The 26973-nt window shown below is 38.4% G+C and overlaps 1 long non-coding RNA gene across 1 annotated transcript in view; it reads right to left on the reverse strand.

Moving 5' to 3' along the window:
* LOC137578729 (uncharacterized) overlaps positions 1–26973 on the reverse strand; it is a 228077-nt gene that overhangs the window by 83164 nt on the left and 117940 nt on the right. The gene's annotated exons all lie outside the window — the stretch shown is intronic.

The following is a 26973-nucleotide window of genomic DNA, read 5'->3' on the forward strand; positions in this document are numbered from 1 at the left end:
TTGTTGTTAATACTATTGCTTTTTGGGTTCCAGTGCAGTGAAACAATGGTGAGTGATAACAGTTAAATGTCTCAATATAAAGTATTTCTAGCTCGTATACACTAACAGGGGTTGTGGATACTAACTGCTGAACTCTTCTACTGAAATATGGGTCCCTTTCATATGTTTTTCTTATGGCTCTTTGGGTATCCATACTTGACATGCATATATATATATATATATTTATTTATTTTCTTTTTTTTTTTTTTCTTTATTTATTTCATTTTCTTGTCGTTACTTATTTAATAACATTTAATTATGTTTTGCTTCGTTTATTGTTTGTGCGCTTTTTTTTTTTTTTAAATCTTGTCCAAGTCGTTTGCTCGGCTCATATATTTTTTCTCAAACATTTATTGTGCACTTTGTACAATTTATAAAAGCATTTGGCACACATTATAATAACGATTATTAGAAGCATTATGTTTACATATTCTAATTCAATGTTGGTTCAACTTTATTTATCACGTTAGCAGTGCAATCCACTGATTTAACGTCTACTAGACCCATTATGGTTTTCTTAAAATTATAATTAGAATTATGATTATTATCTATTTCCTCACTGAATTTACTTATCGAGTTACTTCTCATCTATTTTATGCCGTTTACTCTTTTTTTTTTACATATTTCCTACCTATAGTTTCGTATAGCTTTACGGGCTATTATTGTTTTATATTTAATTAAAATATGTATGCCATGTATTATCCTCTGCGTCAGCTGGTCGTCGCCGGTTGGCTGCACTGACGCTCCTTCGCAGGCGAAAGTGGCGGCTTGCCCCTCTCGCTGTTGATCTGCTGCTGTTGTCCTGGGCCTATGGGCTCAGGCGGGGCCGCAATGAGTGCATATCATATTACGTTTGCACATGAAATGTGACAAAGACAATTCCCTATGCATATTCGGCTAACAAAGTGTTGCCGCTCAATATTTATGCTGAGTAATAAGAACTCGTATGTGCATACACTATACTACAGTACGTTTTGAAGTTTTTGTACTGTAATAGCAATATCTGCGATTTCTGAAGTTTCATCATATCTAGAGGTTCCGGTTTCCCAATTATACCGACCTCAAGTGCTACCTTAATATCCAACATTGTTGTTGTGCTCCCATCGTCGAGAAAAGCCAGAATTGCTATTTTATTAGTTGGACCACGTAATTTAACTGGTAACATTTTAAGAATTGCTGCTTCTTGGACTTCTTGAATGCATCCGCTAATCGCTTGCGGCAAGGATTGTAGATGAGACTGTTTGCCTTATATAGTAAGCGATGATGATATCGTTCACAGTTCTCGATCTTGCATTGCTCACGGTTATTGCATTGTCCATTATAAAATTTTAGACAAGTGAAGCAGGCGTTACTTGTGCTAGCCTAATCCCATTGTTTCTTCACTTCTCCCTTTCTGAATTTACTACATTTATCTAGGGGATGCTTGTCCTCACTACAAATAAAACACTTTCTGGTTGAGCGAGTTTGTGTAACTATTTGTGATTGAATTTGTGATCCCAATTTCTTTTGTGCTTCATTATTTACGTTATTGATTGTAACTATCTTCTTTTAGAAACATATATCATGATACAATCTCGACTGCTCCTGCGTCCATTCAGCAAATATTTCAAAATTACATTCGGCAGCTTTTAATTTTCGAGCGGTTAAAAGTGGTCCCCATTCTCGACGAAAACTTTCATCTAGCCGCTCAATTAGGGTTGCAAGCAACTTTTGTGTATCGATGAACTTGCATTGTACAAACTTCAGCGCTGAATTGATATTTTGAACAGAGCAGTTGAACTCGTGAAAATCTCCAATTTCCTTTACATATTTTATTTCCTGTGCTTTTGCCATTTGTTCGAACGCCACATTTTCTGGAGCTCCGTATATGTTGTCCAAAATGGCTAGAATTTTCCATGGCTCCTTGGCCGACATGAACAAAATGTCAACCTTCTTACGCGCTGCCCCTTTCAGTGACTTATCCACGACGATATACATCCTCTTCTCCAGAATACTGACTCTCGCTCCCTAATTTTAAGAACTGCGTCTTAAAATGTCACCAAGCCAAATGAGAGGGACCGTCATATTCCAGATGTTTATTGCCTAAGCTTTGCCGGCTAACATGGTGATTACGGTGCTTTGTATGTTGTTGTCACCGTTAGAGATCGATAGCGATTCATTTATCGGGTGGTCTCCATCAGACATTACAGATTTTTGCAAGCTTCCGCGCGTGCATTCAGAACTTTCACCTCTAATGACAGCTGTTGTATTTCATATTCATGCTCTTCGATGACGTCAGAAGAAGCGCCCCCAGTTTGGGCTTTGTTTAGCTGTCTTTTTACACCAAGCATCATTATTTCCTTATTTGAGATTTTGTCTTGAAGTTCCACGTTTTCTACATCGATGGCTTCTATTCCCCTTAGTACTTCCAACTGGTTCATGTTTTCGAACTGGTTCTTGGACTGCTTCGCGTTTGATGCTTGTATGACGTTCCCGCTTGATTTGCCAAAAGTTTCGTACGAAATGGCGTCATAAATTTTTGATGCCATCTCGGTACAGTCTGTCCCTTCTTGCGGCGAAATTTCTTGGAATCGTTGCACAGCGTTTGCGCCCAGCTCTTTCGAGATGCAGTCGATGTGTTTTAGCTTCTTTTTGGAGTCGTAAGGTAAACCCTTGAATTTTCGTAGTTCGCGCTTTACGAAATTATCTCTAACAATTTTGTATATATCAACGCCTCCAATTTCTTTTCTATCACTTTTGGCCAACTCCACATTTTTATTAACTATTGTGGACCGTATTATGAGCGTTTATGATCCGGCTCGAAGGACCAACAACGTCAATGTGAAGAGTTTCATATAAACACAAATACGCTGACACAGCGTCTGACCAAGAGCCCATAGCATGACCATTCACCTCGTATATTTACTTTTTATGTATTTACCTTTAGATTCATATTCCCACCTATGCACTTAGGTTTAGTTCTCTTTTCAGACGGGTCGGACCACTATAACACTATTTTTTGACTTGACAATGACTTTGGTCGTTACTTTTAACGCGATCGAAATCCTATACATACACCATAAAAAATGTTCACTAATAATACTGGAAAATTGTTAGAGAAGATAAAGGCAGGTAGAAGCAGTAGATCCTAGAAACGTAAAAAGCAAAGTTTTAGAGGAAGTAATAGATGGATACCTAATCATAACAAATTGCTCCAGCATGGGACATTCGATCAACAGTATTTCAGAGATAAAATAGCCATAGCTATATACATAGGAGTCAGAAAGACCAGACACCAGTAAGTCGGTGTGCGTTGAAGCAGAAGCGAATACGTCCCAGATGTTTGAAGATAGCAAAGGAGTCGCGCGAGGTTGCGAGCTCTAGTAATGAGAACGCTAATGTTAACCAGGATAAATTTAAAGGAAAGTTCCGTCAGCTGCAGGAATATTTGAATTTGGTAAAGAAGCATTTCCGTATAATAGACAACAGAACAGGCGAAACATATACTAAGAAAATATACATATACTTGTTTGAAAATGTACACATGTACCAAGCTTATGTAGAGAATTTAAACGTTAAAAGGTAATAGAGGAATTGGAGTTCGATGTTCAGAATACCTTGTTGGCATTAGAAAAGAAAATAAACGATCAGAAAAACTTGAAGGTTAAAAATGTTGACGTGAAAGACGAAGTACCGGTGTTGCCAAAAATTCAGGTATCCAAATTTTCTGGAGAGCCTACATTTAAGTCTGACTCTTTAAATATGGCTCTTAAGTTGAATTATTTAAAATCCGCGTTAAAGGGCGAAGCAAGGAGTATAGTAGCTCATCTATTGTCAGGTTCAGCTGACAGTTATAGTGTGGCTTGGGAGTTGTTAACCAAGCGATATGAAATTATCGGCAGGTATTTTCCGAACAATTAAGGCGGATCATTTACCGATGATCTACAATCAATCCACAAAAAGTATTAATGAGTCAATGCACTCAATTAAAATAAAAGCAAATTTGTCCGATGAAGTTGATGAAATATTCACAACTTATACAACTTAGAAAATTTGACAGAGAAACCCTGCAACGATATGAGAGTCAGATTATGAAAACAAGGCAGATACAATTGCTATCTGATGTCATGGAATAATTAGAGTAAAAATATTGCTCGCTAAGTGCCATGAGAAAGGAGGAGAAAAAAATGAAGCAAGTAAGTCGACTCGTCGACTTGGGTATACCATACACCAGGTGAAACAAATATTTCAAATTTCGAAAACCAAATGTATGTCTATTAAATTGTTTTTACATGTTATCTCGCTCACTCTACGAACACACGAGCACTCTAGCGCCGCCACTAGCCACCGGCCAATTCTGGCCTTGTGGACCGCGTAGTAAAATACGTTCATACGCATATTGTGCATGTTTCTAGTCCGATTTCAATAAAATTTGGTAGTTTTGTAGAAATAGATAAGATTAATTAGTCTGCCGAATTTGCCGCATTTTTCTTAATTATGGAGGCGGAAGTGGGCGTGGCAAAAAATTAAAATATATATACTCTGCGCGCATACTAAGCCAGTATACATACTAAATTTGGTGACTTTAGGTTTGTTTGTTTTTGATAAAATCAGTTTTGTTTAATTTTATTTTTTATTTAAATTTTTAAATAGCCAATATTTGCGCGTCTATTAAACTAGTCTGCATACCAAATTTGATGTCTCTAGCTACTATAATTTTAAGAAAAACAGTTTTATGTAATTCCTGGGGCGTAAGGGGGCGTGGCAAAAAGTTTGAACAATTAATTTCTGCGCGCTAACTAAACGGGTATACAAACTAAATTTGAAGGATCTAGCTGTTATACTTTTTAAGAAAAATAGTTTTATGTGATTCCTGGGGGCGTAAGGGGACGTGGCCAAAATTCCAATTAACTCTATATATGTACATAATACACGAGTATACATACCAAATTTGGTGGCTCTAGCTCTTATAGTCTCCGAGATCTGCGTGTTCATACGGACGGACGGACGGACGGACGGACAGACGGACATGGCTAGATCGACTCGGCTGTTCATCCTGATCAAGAGTATATATACTTTATAGGGTCGCAGAAGCTTCCTTCTGCCTGTTACATACATTTTGGCGACTTTAATATACCATTTCACCCTATGGGTGTATGGTAGGTATAAAAATCGCTACAAAAAATGCCGTTGGCGGTGATTAAAAAGAATTGTCCGTCAAAGTGGCAAACTTAAGTGGTAGCTGACCACACCTTTATAAACCTGGTATGGTCGACATGATATTATGGGTAGACGTACACCCAAATTTTAAAAGGGGGAGTTACAATGATAAATAGCCTACTAGGGAAAAATACTCAATTTGGTTGGATCGTCTCAGAATGCAACAAATCAAGAAGGAGTAAATCTGTAGTGGCAACAACAAAAGTGTCACATAAAAGGTAAATGTGAAAATCAATACAACACAGTTCCAAACAAACTCAACAACAAAACTCAAGAAATAAATGTTTGCATCCGGCTGAACTTCACTTTGGAGATAAAGTTAAAACTGGGGAAAAAAGTATATATCCCAGACCCAGTATGAAATATTCAGATGACAATGGTTAATTTAAATAATGATAATTTAAAATATCAAAAAAGCTAACATCGGCTATGCCGAAGTTTATATACCCTTGCAGTCCTTGACAATAATAATTTTACATATTCAAAATTTGTTTTCTGCAACTCAATTCATCAATATACAAACAAAACATTTTTACTCTTTATACTACAATTTGTTCTTCTTCTTCCCTCATTCCCTAAGCAAAGAAACTCCGCATACACATACAGTTCATGTAGCGTTGCGTCTGTGAATGTATGCATGTGCTCTGTTGATTTAATGATGACGTAGTAGGCAGATTTATATTGAGTGTAACTTGTGTTCTATTTATCCGATCGGATGGAAATTTTGGGATCTTTTGTTTTATATCCAATCCTATCATATAAGCAATTTTCATGGGGGTACTCCAATTTTTTTGAAATTTTTTAGAAAATGTTTACTCTAGAGCTATATGATATAGTGGTCAGATCCTGGCAATTTTCATACTTGATCTGCTCCAGATAATAAAAAGCACACAAAAAATTCAGCCTGATGGCTCTTAAGATGGCTGAGTAAAACGCATACGTTCGGACGGACAGACGGACATGGCTATATCGACTCAGCTTCTCATGCTGATCAATTTTATAATTCTGTAAGGGTATAAAAATAATATCAAAATAGATTCCGGTAATCTATTGCAAAATGTTCATAAAGGGACAACATTTAAACAGAAAAGCCGCTCAAATTTCAGCTATCAGTGAAGTGTCCAAACAGTAGAGCCAAAGCCACATTGCACAGTGGTCGGTACTGTATGAAATTAGCTGCCAAAAATGTTTCCACTGACCATATCAAAGTGAAATTTTTATATTAGCTTTATAAAATTAACTATAATAAGTGGTAAACAATTGTATTGTCATAAATAAACCACTTCAAACCCCTTTCACTTCTAGGCTATCAAAAAATAATTTTTAGAAAAAAAAAATAATTTTTTAAAGCATCAAAACTAAATAGAAAAATATAATAGTTTAATAATAATTAATTTAATTATGAAATTACAAAAATAGTAAACAAAAGAATAATGAATTAGGCCAAAAAAATTATTGCGGACTATTCGAGTAAATCAAACACTGATTTTGGTATAAATGAGTTTTTTGCTTGGTAATTTTCTTTGACCAGAAATTAGGAATCAGAGGTCAAAAGCAACCTATTTATTAAGTCCTGATTTGTGGCTACCCGTGAAATTATCCTTGTATGGTTTAGTCGGTACTTCTTAACGTTCTTATTTCTTGCCTCAGCAGCTTCTTCTGAGAGCTCTCCAATAGATTCTAATGCGTGCTTAATAATATCTGGCGCATGAATAAAAATTTTGTGAACCGAGATAGGAATACCAGTAATACTTAGTTGTTAGTTCTCGAGCAGTAGCTAGAGCAAATTCACGAAATATTTCTACATTAATTTTATAACCTGATGATAAGGTTTGTAGTAAAATTGAAACGTGAAGCATATATTCAAAAAATCGAATGTAGGCATGTAATGGAGACAATCCAAATTCGTAGCGATCTGTTTGAACTTCTTTTTGTAAGCAGTTGTCGATATCATTCATCTTTATCGGCTTAGCTTGGCATATGTAGCATTTTACAGATGAGGTTTCAGTAAGAATGTGATCGACAACAAATTTGCTGTTGGTAACTGTTTGGAATTCAGTAGGAGCCAGTTCGTGAATTTTGTTTTTAATGTAAAGTTTTTCATTTTTTGTTAAAAGAACTGATTTGAAATTGAATCCGTATAGGGCGGCAATAGCGGGTGGAGGAAGGTCGAGGGTTTTTCCAAATTATTTTGTGCTCCTCATCATCCTATGATTTGGTAATTAATTGAAGAGGGACATATGATGTGATAAACAAATTGCTGTCTTCTGCATTATTATTTTCGAATGTTTGTTTAAATTCGCTCTGCCCAGAGCTGCCATCAAAGCCCCATTATCCTATTATTTTTTTTTTTTTTTTTTTTAACGTTTAATATATATTTGTTGAATCTACTCTTAAATTGGAGCCTAACAACAAGTTTGAGATGTTTTTCTTAATCTAGTACTTAAAATAAATCCTGGGGATATTGCAGGCGGCCCGAATCACTTGTTATTGGGTTGGTCTGTCATTTCTTTGAAGACGAGTTCTATTATTAGTTCGCGTAGGGGAATTGGCAAGAACATTAGGGTGTGCATCAAGTTTCGCAGAATACTTTAGTTGTTAACTACCTATTTCAGATTTTACACTAGGTATATTTAGATCATTTTGAATGTTGTCGTTACGTATGTACCATGGAGCCCCCGTGATTGATCTTAAAATCTTCGACTGCGCCCTTTGTATAATGTCGACATTGCTGGTACTTACATTTCCCTATAGTTTGGCACCGTAAGTCCAGATGGGTTTCAGTACGGAGTTGTATAGGAGGACTTTATACTCCAGACATAGAGGGGACCGAGCCTTGATGATCCAATGTAAGCTACTCGCTTTCAGTTTAAGCTGTGACTTTTTTGCTTCGATGTGCTTGCGCCAAGTTAGTCTTCTGTCTAGGTGGATGCCAAGGTAAGTGACATCCACGGCTTGAGGAACTGGTACGTTGTTTAGCATTAGAGCTGGACAGTTTCTTTTGTTAAGCGTAAATGTAACATGTTTGCATTTCTGCTCGTTGACCCGGATACGCCAGGTTGCTAGCCATTCCTCTACCACCTTGAGGTGTTCCTCTAATTTTGCAGAGGCTTGTATTGTAAGTCCTAAACTCGTTGGTAAGTCTGCAGTGTACAGTAGGTAGAGCAATGGGCCGAGTACACTGCCTTGCGGTACACCAGCTTTGATTTCAAAATCAGCCGAGACGGAGCCATTACATCTTACAGCGAATTTCCTATTGTAAAGGTAAGATTCCATGAGTTTGTGGGTGTACTGTGGCAGTTTTTGCCGGATTTTGAACATCAGACCCTCAAGCCAAACTCTATCGAAAGCCTGGGCAACGTCGAGAAAGACAGCCGCACAGTATTCTTTTAGTTCGAATGCTGTTCGTATTTCGGATGTTAAGCGATTGACTTGTTCAATTGTACCATGTTTTTCGCGGAAGCCGAACTGGTGTGAAGGGATTGTGTTCTCCGATGCCAGAAATGAGTTTAGTCGGATCTGCAGGACCTTTTCAAAAAGCTTCGAAAGACATGGCAGCAAACTAATTGGCCTATAGGATGATGGCTGGGTTTTGTCCTTTCCCACTTAAGGAATCATGATGATAGTGGACCTTTTCCATGTTCTTGGGAAGTAGCCAATTCTTATTATAGCGTTGAACAGTTTGCAGATGTATTGTATGGCAATGATAGAGAGTTCCAGGATCATTTTCTGTGTGATTAGGTCATGGCCAGGGGCTTTTTTTGGCTTTATGTGGTTTTTAATAACTGCAGTGATCTCGTCCGATTGGAGTTCCGAGTACTCACTACCCGTTAGTGTGCTCGAAGGGGGAAGTACAAATGAGTTTGATGTTGGATTTGGCTGAAAAACCATTTTAAGATGTGTGGCAAATACGGATGCCCTCTCTTCGTCACTGCGGGCCCATCCACCGGTTGGACTCCTTATCGGTGAAATTGTCTCTGTTGGAGCGCTTAAAGTTGGGTGGGCTTTCCACAGAGGATGTTTAGTGCTGGTTGGGCTGAGCTTTTCTATGTATTTTCTTTGAGCCCAGCTTTCCTCTTGTCTTAACGCCTTGGAGAGGTTGCGATTAGCATGCCGTAGGCGAAGTTTTGCTGCTGGTGAGCGGGTAATCTGCCATTCTCTTCTTAGACGTCGTTTTTCCGTTACTAATTGTTCTATCCGCCGGTTCGTAGGCCTGTCAACAGGATTAGTGTAAGAAGATGAAGGTGGAGTAAATACTCTTGCTGCAGCTGCCATCATAGACTCAAGTGCAGAGACGCACATATCAATGTCCTCTGCAGCATCCAGTTTCGGCGAACAGTCAATGTGGGCACTCATGTACATTTTAAATTTAAGCCAATTTGTTTTGTTGTTTGTAAGCCTATATGGGGGATCGAGTACTTGAGGTCTTGTTAATAGTGTGAATAGCACTGGAGAGTGATCGGAAGTTAAATCTAGCAGTGTATCCGCAGTGATCCGATTACGTGGAATCCTCTTGGTTACTGCGAAATCAATCAAGTCAGGCACTTTCTGTGGATCTGTGGGCCAATAAGTAGGGCCTACCTGGTGAGACGCAATCCATCTTATTGAGAGGGTTGACTATTGTGTTCCTACAACTGCTTGCCTTTAGGATTTACCAGGCGAGATCCCCAGTGCGTATGTTTGGCGTTAAAGTCCCCTGCTGCAATGAAGCGATCTCCGAGTGTCTTAAAGAAATCGGTAAATTCCTTTTCAGAGATTGAGATGCGTGGTGGGCAGTACAGGGCAACCAATGTAGTGTTACCGCAGCTGGTTTGGACGGTTATAGCAGTTGCTTGTAGGTGCTGTGTTTCAAATCTGTTGAGGAACGAGTGTTTTATACGGTTTTTGATTAGTATACCAGTCCCGCCATGAGCTTTTCCGTCTGGATGGTTTGTTGCATAGAAGGTATATTTTGGTATTTGAAAATTATTTTTTGATGTTAAATGTGTTTCCGAAATCAGCAAAACGTCGATTTCACTTGAGTCTAGGAATAGTTGCAGTTCATTTTTGTGCTTGGAGATGCCGTTAGCATTGCAAAGACATAGACATATTCTCGATAAGCTTTTGGATAAGCAGGTTTTGATTCCGCATTAGTTCGTGCATACAGTTTTGCATGAACGTCATAAAAGTGGTCATGTTTTGATTGAGTGAGATCAATAGGGCCTCTAAGCCACTTGGAGTTTGCTGGCCAAGCTCTGGTGCGCTAGGTTGCGGATTCTGTAGATGGTGGAGTGACGGGGTCTCTTTTGCGGGCTCCGTCTGTCCAGTTCGGAGCACACTAGCGAAGGATACACTAGGACTGTATGTAGCAGGCATGTTAGATGATCTAACAGCCTTGGCGAAGAATACCTCCGGTGTAGTTTTAGAGGCGTTGACGGTGACTTTTGGTCCAGCTGGGGTTTGCGCCCGTTTAGGTGAGATTTAAGATCCTTAAAGACAGGACATCCTCTGTAGTTGGCCGTGTGGTTCCCGGCATAGTCTTAGTGCGACATTGTTTCTGTCCTTGGTGCAAATGCCATCTTTATGATGTTCGCCATAACCAACACACACTGACCTGAGATTGCAGTTGTTAGAGGTGTGGTTGTATTCCTGGCAGTTTTTACACTGCGGTGGTTGGTGTCTCTTATGGGGCTCCTCTACGGTGATTCTTCTGTGCAATAGGAGCTGTAGGTTGTAGATTGGGTGCACTTCATTTGGCTTCGACCGCTTTGCATCTGGTTGGAGCTCGATTTTAAAGAGCGGCTGTGCGACTTTGTTCCTGTTGATGATGTTGACAACGGATTTGACCGCAAACCCTTTTTCGACCAACGCGTCTGCTATTTCTTGAGTAGGGACCGATGGCTCAATCCCCTTTAACACAACCTGGAGCCCTTTACTGCTTTTTAGTTGCTTGGTATAGAAGTTGATGTTAGCATTACGGAGGTACTTTTCGATGATGCGGAAATTGTCCTCTGTTTGGCTTTGACATTAAATTTCTTTAATATTACCCCTATTGAGAGGGGTTACAACAAAGTTATTTGCCCCTACTGTTTCTACTAGCTTAGAAAGCAGGGCGCTGCAGTCGGCTCCACGGATGTATAAAGGGGGTGGTCTAGCCGACTTAACTATATCTACAGCGCCGGCAAGAATTTTAAAACGATTCCCGCTAAGTGGTGCTACTTGATCATTTGGTTTGGTTATTTTCGGCGTATTGACATTTTTTTTCCTTTGCGGGCTTAGCTTCCGCTTAGTTATTTTAATATATCTATCCATTCCAGTTTGGACAGAAGTTGTTGGGTTATTTGAGCAATCACAAATACTTCAAAATACTATCATAACAGGGTAAGAAGTTAATATCCAGTTTATTATTAACAAAGCTTCTAATAAGCAGATACTGATGTTTTGTTAAATTTGCATCAGTTATATGTGATATTGCTTCACACGTCTTTGCAGGAAAGATCGATGAATTCGGTTGTCTACAAGAATTTCGCAAGTCATCAACTGCGGATTCATGAAGTTCTGCTATATCTGCTATCCGTCGCCGCTTAGTTCTTTCTAAGCACTCAAAAAGACTTAAGATATAATCCAGTCTTGACACCACACTATTGCCACTGAATTCATAACCATCAGATTCAAATGTATGTTTCAGGTTTCCAAATACTTGTTTAGCTTTATCAGCAAATTAACCTTTTTTCCAAACACCACATATCAAAAATATATATGTGTGGGAGCTGACATTGATAAGATGTTCCTGTATATACATATGTATGTATGTATGTATAAATTAAACGAATGCTTGATTTAAATTAAGAAAATAAAAATATTGAAACCAAAGAACAATTAAATATGACGATAAAAACAAAAACAAAATACACACTTAAGAAAGTGCAGTGTGAATACGAAGACAACAAGAGAATAACACAGATAACAACAACACAGTAGTGTACGCGTGCAGAGACAACACAATAGAATAACACGAATAACACAGAAAGTTGGAAGAAGTAGCAGCTGAAAAAAAGAACATAAACTAAAAAAATAATGAAAAAAAAAAGCAAATAAGATTTATTTGAGGATGAGACGGGGATCACAACTTTATCTTTAATTTAAGTCACAAAACATAGTAAAATACACCTTTCACACAGGTCACTATAAAACATTAGGTCAATATAATTTTACACAAAAATCTTTAAATATATACTATTAACCTTTTTTTCAATTTCCATTATTAAATTTGGCGATTAAGCGCAATTATATATTAAATATTAATATCTTCCCTCAGATCTAACTTTTAAGCTTCGTTCACTGCACAGCTTGCGTGTTTTTTTTCCTCTCTATTCTCCAATTGTTTTGTTGTTTTATTTTGAATTAGTTTTCATACACAGAGTTGCAAATTTCAGTTTTTTATTTTTTGTGCATTGGCCTAAGACAAAAGGTAGAAGTAGTTGGTCTTCAAAGTTTCCACCATATAAAAATACTAGAAGTCAACATAGTAACACACATCAGGAATGGGTATACATACATGTGTATATGTATATCCTAGAGCAAACCAATTTGCTAAACCATACAAAAGAATGGGAATAAATAGGAAGTCATTAATAAGCAATATAATATTAAATTGCTAGAGTTAATACGTCATGTAGCTGGTCATGCTTCTGTAACAACAGTTTTCTTACTATTAATACTATTCATATTTATTTGTATAAGACAACTATTTATAAAAACCAGAGGGCCGGGGCCAACTTCAACCGCGTCAAAGTTTGTATACCCTTGCAACTTTTTTGGTAACTATTTCCTTACCTATTAGCCATCAATGTGGAAGAACGTTATAACTAAAAAGGCTTATGTTTGCGAAAGAATGGCCTACAATCATAGGAAATAACGAAGATATTGATCAAAGTCACTGCTTTCCACAGATCGTTCCTATGGAAGCTTTATGATATAGTCAACCGACCTTAATCAAATTTGGCACAGTCGTTTGTAGGCGTAATAAACTCTCTAATATTAATAGACAATAGCTCTGAAAATAACGAAGTTATTGAGAAAAGTAACTAATCGTGACTTTGACGTTTGTATGTGCTGTATCGGCTGAGTCCTTGCAAAAAGCTCTGTAGCTCTTACGGTCTAGGAGGAGTTTGCGCTGATCCAGACGGACGGACGGACATGGCTATTTGAACTCGTCTCGTCGTGCCGATCAAGAATATATATACTTTGTATGTTGAGATGTTTCGTTCTATGCGTTGCACACTTCTGACCAAAATTAATATACCTTTTTTGCAAGGGTATAAAAACCAAAACGTCACATTTGACGTCACTTTGTAAAATGTTTAAGAATATGTTCATCTGAATCGGCTTCACCAAATCAGACGCTCTAAAGAATATATAATACAACTGTACTTTTGTCACAAACAACTAACCTAGCATATGACTCGAATTTCATTCAGCCACACAGTTCACTACGGCAGGATGTTAAGTAACCGACGCCGTACCTAAAATTAATAATAATTATCAACCACCGAAAACGTGAGTTTGAGTCGCAACAGAATTAGATTTTTTAAGAACAATTGTCACCTATAATTCCCTATTTAAATTCCATATTTTTATACCATACACCCATAGGGTGCGTCTGTATGACACGCAGGTCTCGGAGACTATAAGAGCCACCAAATTTGGTATGTATACTCGTGTAGTATGTAAATGTATAGAGTTAATTTGAATTTTGGCCACGCGCCCTTACGCCCCCAAGAATCACATAATACTGTTTTTCTTAAAAAGTATAATAGCTAGAGACATCAAATTTGGTTTACATACTCGTTTAGTTAGCGCGCAGAAACTAATTGTTCAAACTTTTTGCCACGCCCCCTTCATCCCCCGGAATTCACACAAAACTAATTTTCTTAAAAACTATGATAGCTACCGACATCAAATTTGGTATGTAGACTAGCTTAATAGACGCGCAAATATTGGCTATTTAAAAATTTTGCCACGCCCACTTCCACCCCCTTAAATTAAACAAAACAGATTTTATCAAAAACTAACAAAGCTAAAGTCCCCAAATTTAGTATGTACACTGGCTTAGTATACGCGCAGACTATATATATTTTCATATTTCGCCACGCTCATTCCCGCCTCCATAATTTAGAAAAAACCGATTTCCTCCTGTAGTTTTTTGACTATCGCAATCAATCGCAATTTGGCAGACTAATTAATCTTATCTATTTCTACCAAACTACCAAGTTTTATTGAAATCGGACTAGAAACATGCAAAATATGCGTATGAACGTATTTTACTAAGGTAATACTTGGTATAGTCGGCGAGTCGACTTACTTACTTCATTATTAATAAAATCAGTTCATAATTTGAATTTAATAAATAAATAATGGATTTTTTAGTTGTCGTTCTAAAGCCCCTATTCATAATTAGGTCAAACCTTCCAAAATAAGATTATTTCAAAGCCAATTCAAAAAGGTGAGCAGGTTGTCTGTATAGTTTTTTCAATAAACACCAAGTTCTATCATCAGCAGACTTTGCTGAAGAACTCCGAGATTGCAATAGCCATACCATGTCTTCAACGGTAAAACTACTTGGGAATTGTAGCTAAATTATCGCGTTATAGGTAAAACGCCAAGTAGACTTCAAGCAGCTTGGTCGTTTAAGGCGTACAGCTTCTGCATAAATTAACCCTGGTTCAACCTGAAATTAGTTAGCTTTGCATTTCCATGTTTTTGTGTTTTTTAAATTTTTTTTCCATTAGCAAAAATGGTGTTTTGACGATTTTTGATTGGATTCATTTTTAATGCCTTTACAAAAACATAAATGTTATATAGACTAATATAGACGTGAGATAAACAAAATAACTTTTGATTTCACATTTATTGTTGTGCTATAAATGAAAATATCAAAGAAGTTAAATTCGGCTATGCCGAAGTTTATATACCCTTGTAGTCCTTGACAATAATAATTTCACATGTTCAAAATTTGTTTTCTGCAACTCAATTCATTAATATACAAACAAAACAATTTTACTCTTCATACTATGTACAATTTGTTCTTCTTCTTCCCTCATTCCCTAAGCAAAGCAACGCACGCATACACATACAGTTTATGTAGCGTTGCGTCTGTGTGTGTATGCATGTGCTCTGTTGATTTGATGATGACGTAGTAGGCAGCAAGCAGAGCTGCCGGCAGCGATTGAACCGATTTATATAGACTGTAACTTGTGTTCTATTTATCCGATCAGGGTCAAATTTTGGGATCTGAGATTTTATATCAAATTCTATTATATTGGTAAATTTCATGGGGATACTCCAATTTTTGCAAAAATTTTTGTTCCAGAGTTATATGATATAGTAGTCCGATCCCAAAGATTTTCATACTTTATCTCACCCGGGTAAAAAAAAAGCTCCCAAAAAAAATTTCATCCCGATAGCTCTTAAGATGGCTGAGTAAAACGCGTACGCACCGACGGACAGACGGACAGACGGACATGGCTATATCGACTTAGCTTCTCATGCTGATCAAGAATATTTATACTTTATGGGGTCGGAAACGTCTCCTTCTGTGCGTTACAAACATCTGACCAATTTTATAATACCCTCTGCAAGGGTATAAAAATATTATACATGCATTTTTTCAGCACTATGATAATGCTTTTGTGCAAAAACATACCAACTTCAAATCCATTTGGAAGAAAGAAACCAAAGAAAAATTTTGGAAAACCCATAGTCACTATTTTCGACCGCTCGTTCCTATGGGAGCTATATGATATAGTCGCCCGATCTTGATCAAATTTGGCACAGTAGTTTATAGGCGTAATAGTTTCACGATAATAGCGCAGAAAATAACGAAGTTATTGAGAAAAGCCACTGTTCGTGACTTTGGGGTTTGTATGGGAGCTATATGATATAGTTGTCCGATCCGGGTGAATCCGAGATATACAATATATATAAGTACAATATATACAGATATACAATATATATAAGTACAATATATATATAATATACAGTATATATAAGCCCACGCACAAAATTTCAGCTCTGTAGCTCTTACGGTCTAGGAGGAGTTTGCGTTGATCCAGACGGACGGACGGACGGACGGACGGACGGACATGGCTATTTGAACTCGTCTCGTCGTGCTGATCAAAAATATATATACTTTGTATGGTCGGAGATGCTTCGTTCTATGCGTTGCACACTTCTGACCAAAATTAATATACCCTTTTTGCAAGGGTATAAAAAAAAAATTTGAGGCCGATTGTGTGGTGCTATGTATGCTTATATGAGAGTTCCGCGCCCATTAAATATATCATAAGAGTGAGCGATATGGAATGCTATTAAATAAAATGTTAGTACCTTGTTAACACTATTGATGTTATTTTACAAAAAGAAAAGAAGAATAGAAACAAATGTTTCATAATTAATATATTCAACTTTAATTTTTATTATTATCCCTGACTAGGTCACTTTTTTTTTACAGTGGGGTATTTATTTTTATCAGCTTCAAAATCTTGAAGCAACAATTGCTTTTCTTTCTCGTTGTTTGTGGGAACTCTGTTGTACTGCATAAATTTGACTCTTTTTTCGGCCATATCATTTACCATAAGAAGATCACGGCAGTATGTTGAACCTTCCTTAAATTCAAATGTTAACTTCAAGTTCAAAAAAATTCTTTGTTTTTGATGACACAAAGTCAGAAAAGGAGTATTTTTAAAAGTCCACCAAATTGGAGGAATACTTATTTATTATTTTTCAGTTGAACACTTGGTTCCTTTGAGTTAAGATTGCTAACCATTCGAATTTTTTCTTCGGAGGAGACATTGGAATCAAAAATCGCCAGAGCTATTAAATCTTTGGCAAGGTACCATAAATGATTGGTCATTTTTTTCAATAGTATAGCCGAGGTTTCTGCGTCATTATTTGCATATTTTAAACAATTTATTACATGGTTCAGATCATGGAAAGGAGCTTCAATAGCGTTTGTACACTTAAACCGTGCTTTAATGTAAATTTTTACCAAGAAAATGCAAATATCACGCAAACCATTTTCTTCCTTTTTTGTCAGCCGAAATTTATGTCTAAATAAAAATATCTTAAAGGAATATATGGCTTTTGACATCCACCGTGCATGGCTAGTTGGTCCAGGAGTACGAAAAGTATATTGCTTTACACCAAGAAAGATTAATGCTATCTGAAGCAACTCTTTATGATCTTCTCGGCTCTGAAATTTCTGTAGTTCACCAAGGCAAAGTTTCGTGAAGTCCTGTCGTTCTGCTTTACAAATTTGGACACGAATTGTTTCATCTGCAGCGCCACTTTCGAATTTCTTCTTCTTCAAATTTGACCATGATTTTAAAAACCTTTCAAATATCAGAACTTCTGCTGCATATGTGGAGCATAGGTTTAGTTCACATACGCTTCGCAATATGATTTTGTACATATGGTGGCGGCATCCATCTGTAAGTTATGATAAGATTATTAGTTTAAAATGACCCACAAAATTAGTAAACCACTCTAATACCCTGTCCCTAAATTCAGCAGAAATTTCTGTAGATTGTTTTGTACGGTTTGCCCGACGGATCCGGTGAATAGTTAAGCGATTGATGACAAGTTCCTCTACACGATGTCCTAATGCTCTAGCGGCTGCTATTAGTGTATGAACTGTCGTTCCATCAGATACTTTGGCATTGTCTAGAGCTGCGACTAATCGAGCTTTTTCAACCTCGTTTTGCATTCTATTTGGATTCTAAACTTTTGTTTTTGTTATGTTATCATTGTCATCACTGCTATCCATGAATTGAGGAATGTCTGAAGAATATTAAGCAATGAATCTATTGAAACATGGCTTTTATTACTTTAATAATTATTTTACCTTTTTGGGCCGGTGTTCCATCTTCCTGTTTTCTCTTCCGGGTAGCTTGTTTTTCTTGAGATTTCTTTTCCCGTGCATATAATGTCATATCAACACCAACCTTACAACCAGGACGTCCTTTCTGTCGTTGCATTTGTAGAAACTGCTTATCTCATTCGTAATTTTTATACCCTTGCAAAAAGGGTATATTAATTTTGGTCCGAAGTGTGCAACGCATAGAACGAAGCATCTCTGACCAGAGAAAGTATATATGTATATTCTTGATCAGCACGACGAGACGAGTTCAAATAGCCATGTCCGTCCGTCTGGATCAACGCAAACTCCTCCTAGACCGTAAGACCTACAGAGCTGAAATTTTGCACGTAGGCTTGTATATACTGCAGGGGTTGTATATCTCCAATTCAGCCGGATCGGCTGAATCATATAGCTTTATCATATAGCTCCCATACAAACCCCAAAGTCACGAACAGTGACTTTTCTCAATAACTTCGTTATTTTCTGTGCTATTATCGTGAAACTTAATATTAGAAAGTTTATTACGCCTATAAACGACTGTGCCAAATTTGATCAAGATCGGATGACTATATCATACAGCTCCCATAGGAACGATCGGTCGAAAACAGTGACTTTTGTAAATAACTTCGATACGTTCGACGCGATTGCTTTTAAATTGAACATTTGTTAATTTAATATATCTGGGAATGACTGTGCCGAATTTGATAAAGATCGGGTGGCTATATCATATAGCTCCCATAGGAACGATCGGTGGAGAACAGTGACTATGATCAATATCTTCGTTATTTCCTATGATTGTAGGCCATTCTTTCGCAAACATAAGCCTTTTTAGATAAAACGTTCTTCCACATTGATGGCTAATAGATAAGGAAAGAGTTACCAAAAAAGTTGCAAGGGTATACAAACTTTGACGCGGTCGAAGTTAGCCCCGGCCCTCTGGTTTCTAGTGCATCTACACTTGCAATGTCGAATAAGTCGTCCAGACATTCCACAAATGTGTGGACATTTTTTTTTGAGAGTCAGATCTCTTCTCGGGAATTGTTTTTGATTTTTTGTGATATGATTCCGATCTTCATATAATTTCAATAATTTGGCTGCAGCTTTTTTAAGAACCCTGTGCGGTATACGAGCTTGTTAAAATACTATCACTGCATTAATTGTTAGTCTAGAGCTCTCCTTTGCCGACAGCTTCTCAAAGCGCATGTTGTAGAATAAGTGTTACTGGCGTCATTACAAATTTAAATATTAACCATCGACCCGAAAATGCTGGCGCCGGCAGCCCTGGGAATACTGGGGTTGTCAGCCCTGGAAATACTGGGGTTGGCAGCCCTGGAAAAAGCGAGCAGGGACCAACCAAGAGTTTGGCTTCAGTATGTGATGACACCAGGGCAGAAAGCTACAAACTTTTTTAAAAAGTCGAAACGTCGGAGAATCGGAAAAGAATGTGTCAATAATCCATAATTACATATATAACATTCATATCAAATTAAATTATCTCATCCAATTTTTATCATCGCCATATTCATCGCAAAGTTTAAAGTTAAATTTACATTTTTATTATTATCAAGAAATGAACAAACGCCCTTATTATTTAGTTGTTGCTCTGCTTATTTTTGATTTGGTTCTATTTTTTGCTCCCACCCGCGTCTCAATTTACAGTTCACATTTTGTTTTTGTTTGTGTGGTGTTAATGCTCTCTATTCTTTTGTTTTTTCTTTTGATCGCGCCCGCGTCCGTTAATTTCGCGCTTCTGACAAGTTTTTGTTGTTGTGTGGTATACAAACTTTGACGCGGTCGAAGTTAGCCCCGGCCCTCTGTTTTTTTTTGTCTCTTTTTGATTTGCATATTGCAGTTACCATTTGCTTTGGCTTGTATACGCCTCTCTTAACATTTACATCTTTTCCTTTTATTTAAATACTGATTTATAATTTGTTTTTGACAAATAAATTTTTTCAATAATGTCGGTCTGCTGCAAATATAATTGCAATAATCCCAGCAAGACCAGTGAAGACTTTCTTTACTGTTGGTTCTGTGACAATGTATTGCACTTTAAGTATGCTGGTTATACAGTTAATGTGCGGGATAGTATTGCACAGGGTGGCAGCCTTAAATGGGGCTGTGATTCATGTCGTGGCTTGGAGAGCTCGAGATGCGAGGTTTCATGAAACGAACCGGGGATGCAGTTTATGTAGTTGCTCGATCAAATTTTAATTTATGGATTATCTTCAGCGATTTAAACTTAGGTTTTCTCGCGATCATAAGCAATTTTATAACTTTGTCAATGTAAAACGTAAGACAGCAGTGCACCCGTCTTACTTGTCTTTCGAAAACAATAAAGCTAAAACTGATCAGGCAATTGACGATGTTTGCTTTCTTGCTTTCTTCAAAACAACTTATTCCTCTTCGATTTATCAATCAAAGTTCGGTTCTTAGCGTGCTCAGTTCCGTGTACCTGGCCCTGACGGAATACCAGGCTGCGTGTTAAGGTTTTGTGCAGAGGCCTTATGTAAGCCAATACTTAAGTTGTTTACACTGTCCATCACATCTTCCGCCTTCCTATTCACTCTTTTTATAAATGATTGGTAGTGACACATTCTCGTGTGCCTATGTACGCGGAAGATGTGAAGCTTTACCTCAGTTATAAAGACATATCGTCTTTTTGCTTGCTTCAATCCGATCTTAATGACATTCAGAGTTGGTGTGGAACCAACCTATTAAACCTTAAAGGCTCTAAATGTAAAGTTATGTCTTCTTTTAGATGCACTCCATAGATATTATCAATGACTTAGGTATTCTTAAATGAACTTTTAATCCTCATATTTCTGCTACAGTTAGTAAAGCTAAGAATTTTCTTGGATTTGTGAAACGATGGTCAAAAGAGTTTGACGATCCGTCCTATCTTAGAGTACGGATCTTGCATATGGTCATCTCAATTTGACACTCGCCAAAGTAAAATAGAATCTGTTCAAAAGCAATTTCTGCTTTTTGCTCTTCGCGGTATAAATTGGGATCGTAATGTCAATTTGCCATCATACTCCAGTAGGCTTCTTTTAATCAATCTTCCTTCTTTAATTAATCGTAGAAGAATGTTTGGTGCTATCTTTATTCACAAACTTTTAATAGGTGAAATAGACTCTATTGAGCTATTGACCTAATATTCCTCTATCATTAAAACACTGTATTTCTAACTATTCCTTGCATGAACCTTTTCGAGTTCTATGTTCTGATTACAATCTTTGTATCCCCTAATCAGATCAGAAGCCTCTTTTCCCCTTGTGAAAATCTCTATTTTAGCACACTTATCTCGTAATTAGCTGTAGGTAATCATATTTTAATTGTTTGTCCGTTTTATTTGTATTTGTCGATATACGGCTGCTCCCCACGGTCGATCGGGAGGGAGGTGGTCAGCTCTCTGCTTGGGCTCGCGCGAAACAGGCTATGTCATGGTGTCGTATGGGCCACTTTACGTACTTCGCATTGTATGCGTCGACGTCCGGACAATAATGTAAGAATAACAGATGCTCAAAACATGTGCCCTTGCACATGTGATTTTTACGTGTGTACTCTACTTTTTTAAAAGTATTTGTACGATTAGAGCCTTTTAAAAGAACCGAACTTCTGAGCAGCTGTTAATTTTAATGATTTAAACAATATATGCTCCTGTGTTGGATACAGAAATAGCAAGAAGATCTTTAAAATAATATTCCTGTACATACGGCTTAATAATAATTAATAACTGGCACAAGAAGAACAACTGCCTTAAAATATGAAATTAATGACAAAATATGAAATTAATGCCGAAGTCTATGTAGTCATATATCCAACTTCAATACCCAATAAGTTAAAAATTTTTCGCCCCTTAAATTAATTTATGACTTTATAGTAAACATTTGTAAACAATTAAACACTTGCAATAATATTTGTCCCCCTAAAAATCAAAAGCGTGAGAACGCTAATTCAGCATTCATATTAGGGCCAATCAAATCGCTTCAAATTTAGCCTATAAATATTACTATAAGACATTTTTGTACTTCAGTTTTAAGTTTTCATTCAAATAATAAAGTCCCCGCTTTTAACTCTGAATATCTTTTTTTTCCTCTTTGGGAAGACCAGATATTTAATTGGCACAATCGGTAGGATCGGTAAAAGTGAACTTGTTATTCTATCCGTGTGAACTAATGAATAATCACTATAGTGAACCAGTTATTCTATCCGTGTAACACATAGAATTATTATCCGCGTGTTAAATAGAATAAGTCAATAATCACTATAAAAATCCAATCCGACATCAAGAACTTACGGGTAGTGCTCAAAAGTCTACAACAGTGAAAAAATTATACGACAACTGTGCGCGAAAATATCATCAACTGTGTGATACAACCATACACTCCAATTGTGGAACGAAATCGCCAACTTGTGTGCGAACAAAAAAAAAAAAACCCAAAACAAAACACCAAAAAACCCAGAAAATCAAAAAAAAACCTATTACCACTAATAAAACAAAATGGCCGTAGAACTCACCGAAGCCCACCTCAATCAAGCACTGTCTTCGTTAAGACAGCTGGCAAACAATGATAAAGCACCAGAGAATCTGACGTCATCATTATGCACTTATATGCAACCCATGATATAAGGCAACATGAGCAATAGCTCAGGGCAATCGAGATGCAGCTCACTGGAGATGCACAACGGCACAAATTGGACAAGCCAACACCTGGCCGGAACTAAGATCATTTCTCATCAATGAATTGACGGCGCAGACCCCATGTGGGGAACTTCTTCGACACCTCTACAACACCAGCTATACAGGAAACCTTCTTAAGTTTGTAACAGAATTAGAAGACAAATCCTATATTATCACAAACAAACTAAGTCTGGAAAACGATGAAAATAACACCACTTTTTTGACAAATGCTTAAAAGTAGCTCAAAGAAAAGGGTTGGTTATACAAGAATAGTATAACAGAAATCAGAAAATCAAATCAAAGCCAATATCAAAACCAAAAGGTGGAAAACCCTTTGTACCCAATAGTACAACTCCGTCCCAACAAAAACAATCATCACAAAACCAAAAACTTTTCCAAGAATTTCAACAAAAATTAAATATTGACAGGGCTCAAAATCCAATGAATTATCAACAGCAAAATAATTATCCGAAAAATAATGTAGCTAACCAACCTATAAAAAGGCAAAAAGAAAGTAATAGTGAAATTAGCAAAATGGACACATCCGAAAATTTTCATCAGAATGCCTCGGATCAATCGGAAGAAGAGATGGGGACCAATCCTTCGTCAATATAATGATGAACAAAAAACCTTTGAGATGTGTAGTCGACTCAGGCTCATTAATAAATAACATGTCCAAAAACTTTTTAATTTCAAAACCTATTTAGGAGATTCCAAAAATCACATGATTGAAGGAGCAGTAGAATTAAAAGAAATCATTTTCCTAGCACAAAGCAAACTTTGTCCAACAGAACAAAAATTTTATATCCATAAATTTTCAAATAAATACGACATGTTGATAAGCAGAACTTTCCTAAAAGCCTGCAAAGCTCAAATTATGAAGAAGAATACCCAAAACTAGGAAACTAAACATTTTACTTTAGAGATCTTGTAAGGAACATTATAGACAAGAATAATGTCCAACACAACAAACAAGATGCAATACATTCCAACGCTGCAACGATCGGGCAGATACAAAACGCAGCCGAGACACAAACCAAAGATACGATATACGTCCAAGCACAAAATTGGCTGTGTAAGAATAAAATCGGCTGTATAAGTACAAATGAAACAAGGCCGGTCAAACTTGGCCGATCGAACCCCACGATCACAATAAGTTCGGCTGTATAAGAGTAAATCAAACGTGGCCGATTTCGTACAAGCGGTAAGATGCGTGGGAAACATAATGCAAGAGTTTCGGCTGTATAAGAGCAAATGAAACCAGGCTTGAGCGCATAATTGCAAGCAAACGTGAGAGAAAAGCCATAGGATATATCCTAAGGTCAATCAGCGCTCCAGCGATATTCTAAAGAGGGAGATATCAGACAAGGTATTTATATCACGAGTCTGAAATAGGAACCAGCGGAGACACAAGAACGAAAGACGCACTGTATCAAGCGTCGAGGGACCCCAGCCACAATCAGCGCTGTCCAGGTTCGGGACTCCTTCAGAGAAATTAGTCATAACCAGCCGAGCCCATCATCATCTAAAACCATTACTCAAACAAACGAGTTCTAATTTCACCGGGGCACAAAATAAAAATTGTTGAGCCGAACCTGGCGCAAGAGATAGTAGAAATATCTTAAGGGACGAGAAATGATCGTTACAACTGTCGCCCAACGTGGTGAAAATTTAGGTTATTTACCAAATTTAGGTTACTGTAACGTAAAAGCAAGCTTAATTATTGGTCTGGATAATTTGAAAGTTTGCGTGCCTTTGGAGATACGGGAGTCCGAAGGAGACGACGTGGTCGCGGCGCGCTGTAGATTGGGCTGGTCTGTGTATGGCCGGCACAGCGACGCCGCTCCAGCGTCCTCACACATATTACACATATGTGAGTGCAATGAAGCGAGCAGCATGTGTCAATGAAAGAATACTTTGCTATGTCATCGGGAACACGTGTGCCAAGCAAGCCATTAAGATCGAAAGACGACGAGCGCGCGTTGCAGATTATGGAGGCGACCACAAGTTATTGCCCAATCGACAAACGTTGGCAAACTGGACTGTTATGGAGGTTCGACAAAGGAGATCTACCAGATTCATACTCAATGGCCATGAGGCGTCTTCAGAGTTTAGAAGCGAAAATGGCAAAGGACATCGACCTTAGAAGCTTTATGTTGGACACGATGCAAAGCTATGAAGAAAAGAGATACATCCGGAGATTAACCGAAATTGAGCTAAATAAGGGTAAAAGTTCATGGTTTCTTCATATATTTACAGTCACTAACCCAAACAAGAACAAGACGAGGCTGGTCTGGGATGCAGCTGCGAAAGTCAAAGGCACGTCATTGAACGACGTCTTGCTAAAGGGCCCGGACATACTGGCATCACTAGTTGGCGTGCTAATACGTTTTTGGGAGCGACCAGTAGCAGTGGCTGGTGACATAAGTGAGATGTTTCACCAAGTAAGAATGCGCCCAGAGGACCACACGGCTCAGAAGTTTCTATGGCGCAATGGAAACTCGGCTAAAGCGGCAGAAACGTACGTGATGCAAGTTTTGACATTCGGGGCGTCCTGCTCGCCGGCCTTAGCTAATTACATAAACAATCGGGTGCCCACCCAGCATAACGTTGCAGACGATGGCACGAAATGGACAAAGATGCCAGACAAGACCGGGAATTCAAGGTGGTTTGTTGGCCCGAGATTCTTGTATGAACAGGAGACACAATGGCCTAGCATGGAGCAGAGCCCGAGCAAGACGAGTGAGAGTATCTTGCACCACGAGGAGAAAGTCAAAAGGAACTCTAGTTTGGCTTGCATCACACCTGATCCGGAACGATTCGGAACGTTGGAAAAGCTACGGGCGGTACAAAAGCGAATTCTAAACTTTTTGCAAGGCATATGTAAGAGGCCTTGCGGAGAACAACTGAGGAACATTTTGGCTATAAACCGCGATGTGGAAACTGATGCAGTTTTTATTCGTACATGCCAAGAAGAGGAGTTTCCAGAAGAGATCAGATACTTAAACCAAGGACATGGCATAACAAATAGGAAAAGTAAGCTATTTAAGTGCACTCCTTACCTGGACGTGTTAGGAGTGCTACGTATCAAAGGACGAATCGACAGAATTGAAGGCGTAGATATGGACACTAAACGACCCATTATACTACCTCAAAAGCATAGAGTAACGTTTCTGAGGTTATCGCCGCACACACAACCATTTACCTTTACTGGAGTCAACGCCGAAAAGACTTAGAAGCCCATCTGTTGGGGCTGAGGGGACCGATGGCGAGGCAGCCAATAACGGGGCCTGCATTAAAAAAAGCAAGGTGGGGCAGGTGCGGCCTACTTGCAACGAGTTGGAGGAAATGGGCCATATTCTGGCCTCAATTGCTACCCATTATAGCAGAGATAAGGATGCTAGTGGCAAAATTAACCGCAGCATCACTAACGAGTTTAGGGAGAAGGTTGCTCGGCTGCGAGAACTGCACGTAGCAGTGATCGGCTTGCTCCAAGACAAATGGCCGATCTCGCAATTGCCAGTGGCGTGTGCCACTTGCAGCATGTCTCCACCTAAACGTGTGAGTAGGCAGCAGCAAACCGAACTGGTGAATTCACCGTCCAAGCGGAATAAGCTGTGTCAAACGTCACCATTCGAGGACTCAGGTCGTCACCAAGCGAGGCCACACCAGCAGAAGACGCAACAGAAGAATCGCCAACACCCACAGAAGTCGTCTACACGGCTTCAGACGGCGCAGTACCAGCAGGGGCAGCAACAGCTCCATCAGCAGAGCCAATCCAGTCAAAGTGGATCACAGCAACAAGCCATGCAGCACCAGCAGCAACATCCGACTGATGTGGAGCAGCCTAGTGCACAGCAAAATGCCCAAAGCAGCCAAGAATGGGTAAAGGTGGGCCCTTCGAGGTCCTCCCGCAAGCCTAAAGCGAAAATCAGTGGGAAACTCCAGAAATCCCGCCCGGAGGCGCTACTAATTCAGGCGAACGAAGGCTTGAGTTATAGCCAAGTTTTAGAGCGCGTGACGAGGCGCACTGACAGGCAGCTGGATCACGTCCGTGAGCACGTAATGCGAGTTCGACGCACCGCTAAAGATGGGCGGACACAACCCAGTCCCTTAAGGAGGCGATCAGTCAAGTCCTTGGCGAGGAGGCAGG

The sequence above is a fragment of the Drosophila tropicalis genome, unplaced genomic scaffold, assembly GCF_018151085.1.
Source record: "Drosophila tropicalis isolate 14030-0801.00 unplaced genomic scaffold, ASM1815108v1 contig_675, whole genome shotgun sequence".
NCBI lineage: Eukaryota > Metazoa > Arthropoda > Insecta > Diptera > Drosophilidae > Drosophila > Drosophila tropicalis.